Genomic DNA, 6,919 nt, shown 5'->3' on the forward strand with positions numbered 1-6,919 from the left:
AGAGGCACGGGTGCTCCCAGCTGCACCTGTCCACCGTTGTCCTGCAGACTTCCTCTTGAGGCTGAGAGACTAACCCGTGTCTTGGGTGCATAGGTTTATTTCCATAGGTTGGATTTGTTTTGGTTTTAATAACATTTGGCAGTAACGTAGTGTCCTGCTGGACATGTGCTGGTGTCTCAACAAGCACAAGTTTACCTGCCAATCCCTTGAAAGCTGGCCACACATACACCCCACACCCTTCCACCAGAGGCATCACAAGTGATGTGGGCCTGCTAATAAAAGGGCCAGAGTGCACATGCTCATGGCCACTTAAGTAAGCATCACCCCAGTGTCTGTGTCTTGACTTACTATGTATGTTGGCCAAGGGGCCCACAACTTTACAGTGCCCATCCGAAGAGTTCTCATTCATTTTTGGGTTCATTTCTAAAATTCACAACTATTCCTGAGTACATTTTGGTGAAAGACATTCTCTGTACCTTAGATGCTGACAAAGGTCTGCTTCTAGACTATTAAACTTGAATTTCTCTGGCCTTAGCTTTCTTGTGGGGCACCTCTTGCTGCAGTGCCATCTGTCTGGGACGATCAGTTATCATGTCAATAGAGATACATTGGCATTTATGCTTTCCATAAACACGTCATATCATGGAAATCTGTAGAGCAGTCCAGTTAGGTCGCCCACGTGCTTTCATAAACATTAATTCCCTATGGGATGCTATGGAGCATGATGTTGTTAGATCAGGCTGGATTCGAACCTTGTTAGATAGAAGTCTAGGTATGATTGAAGGCAGTGTGGAACTAGCGGTTACTGGGAATTATTGAAGGCTACTGGCATTAGAGACTTAGGAAATCTCAGGGAAAAGGTAGACTTAGATGTATTGAATTGGGGGGGGGGCGAGGGGTCACGTTTTCTGCAACTATTGCCCCAGCTTTTCATTGCCATTCTGGCGGTCTACAAATCATGGACGTGAATACCGAGTAGAGCCCACCAGCTCCACCACAGACACATTTCTCAGAAACATAGGACTGCTAAGAAACAGTTTGCATCTTTATTGCTTTTGAGAACAGCACCAGATGTTGCACTCGTCTGTTCTACTGTCCCTCTTCACATTTCCATAAACGCTGTTGACAGAGAAAGTTATGTGACAGAATGCTGAGCACTGCTCTTTCGCAGGCAGGAAAATACTCAAACAAAAACGAATACAAATATAAAGGTTTTATGCCTCTCATCAGCTCACTTGTTGAACACATCATGGCATGTAGTGTATAGAAGTGGGTAGTAGGGGCATAGCCATAAAGGCAGGACTAACTTTCAAATCACCGTTCCTTCAATGTCATTCTTTGGTGAGGTAAATCATACCCAGAAGAGAAGACTGCTACAATTCTTAAAAACAGAAAAAGCACTGCTTTAAAAAAAATACAAGCACCCAGCCAGATTTTTCTCAACAGAAATCACATTACAGCAGTGATGAAACCTGCTTTCCACAGTGAAAACAACAAGGTGATGGATAAGCTACTTCAATTAATCTCGGCCACAAACAATCACTTGGGGCCATATTCCATGCCATCTTTTTATGCCCATCATGCCAATCTGGAGAGAGGCCCTCCTTATGCAAATCAGCATTGACCCTGTTTCTCATGGAAGGAGCAGCCGCTGGGAACCAGCCATATGCAAATCAGCCTCGGTCCTGCTCCAATAGGAACAGTCCATCCTGAACAGCCAGGTTACTCTATGTGTGTGATGGGTATGCCCAGACATGGGTCTCATGCTCAATGTGCTACAAGAACCAAGCTGAATCCACACTGAAGAGGCCCAAATAAGACAAATAGGTATAGGGTCACTTGTGTTCCAGTTCAGAGGGAAATTATCTGGCAGTTTGGGCTGGGCTATTTCTATTGGAGCATGACCAAGGCTGATTTGCATATGGCTGATTCCCAGTGGCGGCTCCTCCGCAACGGGGAAGAGCGTTGCCTCATTGGCTCAGAGGCAGTAGCTGAAAAATAAAACAATATTTTAGTATTGTTTTATTTTTCAGCTGCTGGCAGAACCAGAGAGTGCAGGGAGAGGCAGGGCTGGGGCATAGGAGGGGGAGGAGAAGTGGTAGGGGCAAGCCGGCCAAACTGACATGTGCACTTAGGTTCCTCCAACCCAGCTGTATTTCACAGCCGGGTTGGAGAAACAGCATAGACTCCCTGTGCCTGAGGGAGTGTCATTCCAGCCCACTCAGGCCAATCCCCACGCTGCTCTCATGCTTGAGAGCAGCACAGGATTGGATGGATAGTCCGTGATGCTGTCCCAGGAAATGCTTGGCACAGGAACAGAGGAGTGCGAGGCAGTCACCAGCACAATATGTCTTTTATTTTTTTAAATTTATTTTTAGCCCCCTCGCCGCGCGCTCCCCTCCATGTGCTCCCACCAGGCCCCTTCACCAGCCCCACTACTCCTTATGTGTATCGGCCACCACTGCTGGTTCCTCTTTGAGATGGAATTGTAGGCAAAAGAACAATACATTGGGATGTGGCCCCAAGTAATCACCAGTGTCTGAGTTTAATTCAAGTATTTCACCCATCACTTTTTTGTATTCCTTGCGGCGATGCCCTAAATGCACCTGGCATGCCAAAACATGGATCCTGTGCTCACTACTCTACTGGAACCAAGCTTCACCCTACTGAAGAGGACCAATTTGACCAATACCAGTCTAGTGTTGCTTATGTTGAGGATCAGAGAGAACCTGAACTGCTAGTTTCGGTCGGGCTGTTCCTCTTGGAGCAGGACCAAGGATGAATTTTATATGGCTGGTTTCTCTCTGAGGTGGCATGGTAGGCTAATGAATGATGCAATGGTATGCCGTCTCAAGTAATCACCAGTAACTGAGATTAATTCAAACATTCTACCCATCCCATTTTTAACTCCTTAGTGTGAAACCCTATGTGTGACAGGTATGCCCAGACATGGATCCCATACTCATTGTATTACTGGAACGATTCTGCACCAAATAAATAATGAAGGAAAAGTGCTCTACCTATTTCTTCCAGAATGTACAATGTATCATTTAATAAATAGGCTGACACTCAAACTAAGGCTGGTCATGAAGAAACAAAACAGTTTCAATGTATGAAACGAAGTCAATTAATGAATGTTTTTATTTTTCACAGTAATCGGTGTTCAGACAAACGTATTCAAAACATGTACTGATTCATAATTTGATAAAGTAGACATCAAAAGATACACAAAAACCAAAAATGTAAAGGGTCCCAAACATCATCAACTACACACAAATTCACACACCGGTATCACAACACGCCAACATCACACTCCATACTAATAGAGATACAGAGACGGTCAAAAATGACCCGAAAGAAAACGGCTCAAAAAAGCCACAATAAACAATATATAAATAGAATCATGAAAAAACATTTAATGCAATGTTGAGAGGTCCAAATTGCATCTAAGGGATTGGGGCTCGGGCGGACTTCAAAGAAGCGCCGACGCGCGTTTCGGTGAACGCACCGAACAATGGGTGCCACCTTCCTCAGGGCAAACAGTAAGGAATTTGAGTATATTTTTCTGGGACCTAACAAAAAGATAATACATCAAATCATAAACCAAGTATTAATCAATAACAAAAGAACAACATGATTTGTCTACAAGAATATATTTAAGAACAGACCATTAGTTATAAGTGTCAAAAGCTAAGCATGATAAAGATAATACATCAAAAAAAGGAAAAAAAATTACAAAACGCAGAGAAACCTAGAATGTCCTGATAAAAAACGGGAGAAGGGGAAAACAAAAAAGAAAGAAAGAGAAAAAGAAATAGAAAGAAAAGAAGAAAAAAGGAAAAACAAAAGGAGAAAAAAGAGCAAAAAGACGAAAGAGAAAAAAGAAAGAAGAAGAAAAAGAGAGAAAAAAGAGAAAGAAGGAAGAAAAAGAAGAGCATGTCAATTGCGCCTAGTTGGAATTCTAAAGTCGCTAAGGCATAAAAGGAAGGGCCGGGGGTAATGGAGGCTTTCCTACTCACCTGTATCGGCTATATCTATAGCTATCGAATCAAGCTGGCGAAATGGCGGCAAGAAAGCTCTGGTCACAAACTGATAGTAGAAGCATACAAAAACAGAAGTCTTCTAAGTGAATTAAAAATCAAACTCTAAAAGGAACAATAAAAATAGGAGGTTTAGGAAACATAAAAATCTAGCAGGAGCATAGACAAGGTGAGGGCAAAAGGGTAACGTAAGGATTTTAACAGAATGGATGAATAGAAGGTCAGATATCCCACCGGAGAACAGGACGGTTCTAAGCAAGGGCACGAGAATAGGGGCTAAAGTTGTTGCACGGATACAGCTCAAGTGTGGCAGTTAATTCCATATTATAAAACGCTAATGGCGTGAAACCGCTAAAAAGAATGTAGGGGCCAAACGGGGGCTCGTTAAACAACAAACTCGATTTATGTCACACAATGCTATCACGAAAGTCATAATCAAGTAAAAAGACTTCACCTGTTGGGAAATGTTAGGGGCTCAAGGTCTTGATCGGAGGTTTCGGAAAGAAGATTAAAAAAGGTCCTGGATGGTCAAAGAAAAAGCCGATAAAGAAAAAATAACTCAGTAGAGGCGATAACAGCAAAGCATGCTAAATAAGCAAAATAAATAGAAAACTAACCATGTCGATACGGACGGATTTTAATATTGCTTTGAAAAGGGAAATGCGCCGTTGGGAGGTCCACTTAAGATACTCCTCGTCACGGTGCTCTAACCGAACTGAAAGATATAATGAAATAAAATGCTATGAAGTCTAGTGCACAAAAAGGGGGAGTGCAATGCGCTAAAGTAAGGCGCTCCATCTAAGCACGATACCTTTTGGGAGATGTATCCAACGCAGAAGTCGCCAGACAAAGCGATCGCTAGACAGGAAAAGTCTCTTCGAGTTGATAGGAGAAAATACTCGTAGTCGGATGGTCCGAAGAACATACTGACGTGTTGCAAGGTCATTTAAATAGACCAGTGGCCGATCAGCTCTAGACGCAAAGGGGCGTATCTTATACTTAAAGGACCAGCGGGTCAAATCTGTCCGTGACTGATGAAAAGAAAATTATTCAACAGGTCTCGTTGCAAACGCCATCGCAAACAAAGTGTGGACTCGTACCGCGAAGAAGCGTATCTACGCTATGAATACCTGCGAACAGGGTCTGTCCGCGACTATTAAAGAGGCGACAAATTCCAAAGATCACGTTGAAATAGAGGTAACAACAAAAGGTCCAGATTAAATAAGAAGGCAACAAATAGGATCTGATACAGATTCAGTATATTGGGCAAGGCTGTAATTTAGTATCTGTTACTAGACAGACGGAAAGGCATCCGATATGATTCCAAAAAGATAACTGGTGACAGTCGGGGAAGAAAGATTTTTAAAGAGAAGCCATCAAATTGCTAAGAAAAGGAACACATGAACAAAAAAGCTTCGAAAACAGCAAAAATGAACAGATGAAAAGATAAAGTTAGAAAAAATTCATTATTGGTAAAAACGCAGAAAGCATTAAGAAAAAAGCGATACAAAAATATTAAGGTCACAGATGACTGTAGGAGCAAGAATTAAAGAATGGCGTTTTCCCAAGGGAGGGACTCATTAAGTCCCTTTTCCTTAGATTTAAGAACAAAAATCCAGAAAACTTCTCGCTTCTTGCGTATGTTGTTGCTGTCAGATCCTCTTTGTTGGTGGATCTTTTCTAAGATCGTCCAGCAAAGATCAGCTTCCAAATGTCCCTTTTCAATCCAATGGTCTACTAAGGGGGCTCCATGTTTGGAGCGTCTGATATTTGACTTATGCTCGCCTATCCGTATCCTTATTTCTCTAGCTGTTTCTCCTACATAAGGAAGGAGGCAGGGGCATTGAATGGCATAAATGCAGTTGGATGTCCTGCAGTTGGTCATGTCTTTCATTGTGATGTTGTAATCATTGATGCAAATATGGTTACTGACTATGGCATGGGCACATGCATGGCATGTGCCACATTTGTGATTGCCAGTGATGGGGGCAACTCCCTCAATCGACTTTTGCACCCATCCTTTAGATTCAGGTTGTTTTGCTCTGACTACCCAATTTTTCAGATTTTTATTTCTGCGAAATACAAAAATGGGTTTGGGAATGTGTGCTGTTTCCGACTCTAGGTTCAGTAGGTGCCATTGTGAGTTGACTATCTGTCTGATCTTGTTATTCATGACAGAGTGTTTGGTGACACAAATTAACCTGTCTGGCTGGTTTTGTGTTTTGGGTAGATTCTGCACCATACAGAAGAAGCAAAAACAGGTTGCAACAAGTCTGATGTTGCTTATCTTCTGGTTCAGAGAGACCTAACCAGGTGGTTAAGTCTGACTGTTCCAATTGGAGAAGGATTTGTTCATGGCAGGTTCCACTCAGAGGTGACATATAGGCAAAAGAGCAATGGACTGGGATGAGGCTCAAGTAATTACCAGTGGCTGAGATTAGTTCAAGCATTCCACCCATCACTTTTTTGCACTTAAAAGGCATGGCATGGGTGGGATCACTAGAATCGTCTCTCACACACAACTGCAGTAGATTCAGCAATGGAAGCTTCCCTCACACACAAAACAGTTGCAGTATGGGAAGGAGCAGTTCAATTTGCGCTCACACACCAAATAGGTACAGCACAAGTCCCAGTAAAGCAAGCTCCCCTCACAAATAGGCCAAGCACACCACGGAAAGCAGAAGTGCAAGTTTCTTTGATATGTGGGACTACTACAGCTTGAGCAAGAGCAGTGCAAGCTTCTCTCACACACCAAATAGTTGCACGCAAGTAGCAGCAGTACAATCCTATTTCACACACTGAAGTGCTATAGCAGCAGCAGCATCGTCAGTGCAAGCTTTCCTCACTGATGGATTGGAGCGGTTACCAGCTAGAGAATA

The 6,919-nt window shown here is 42.8% G+C and overlaps 1 long non-coding RNA gene across 1 annotated transcript; it reads right to left on the bottom strand.

Moving 5' to 3' along the window:
- Positions 1 to 3,123: 3,123 nt before the first annotated feature.
- Positions 3,124 to 4,949, bottom strand: LOC146861563 (uncharacterized). The gene is made up of 5 exons (XR_014979274.1): positions 4,852 to 4,949; positions 4,658 to 4,755; positions 4,495 to 4,560; positions 4,020 to 4,145; positions 3,124 to 3,572 (listed from the first exon to the last, which is right to left on the bottom strand). It is a non-coding gene; the product is annotated as an uncharacterized LOC146861563 (long non-coding RNA).
- Between the last annotated feature and the right edge of the window lie 1,970 nt (positions 4,950 to 6,919).

The sequence above is a fragment of the Triturus cristatus genome, chromosome 3_1 (assembly GCF_964204655.1).
Source record: "Triturus cristatus chromosome 3_1, aTriCri1.1, whole genome shotgun sequence".
NCBI lineage: Eukaryota > Metazoa > Chordata > Amphibia > Caudata > Salamandridae > Triturus > Triturus cristatus.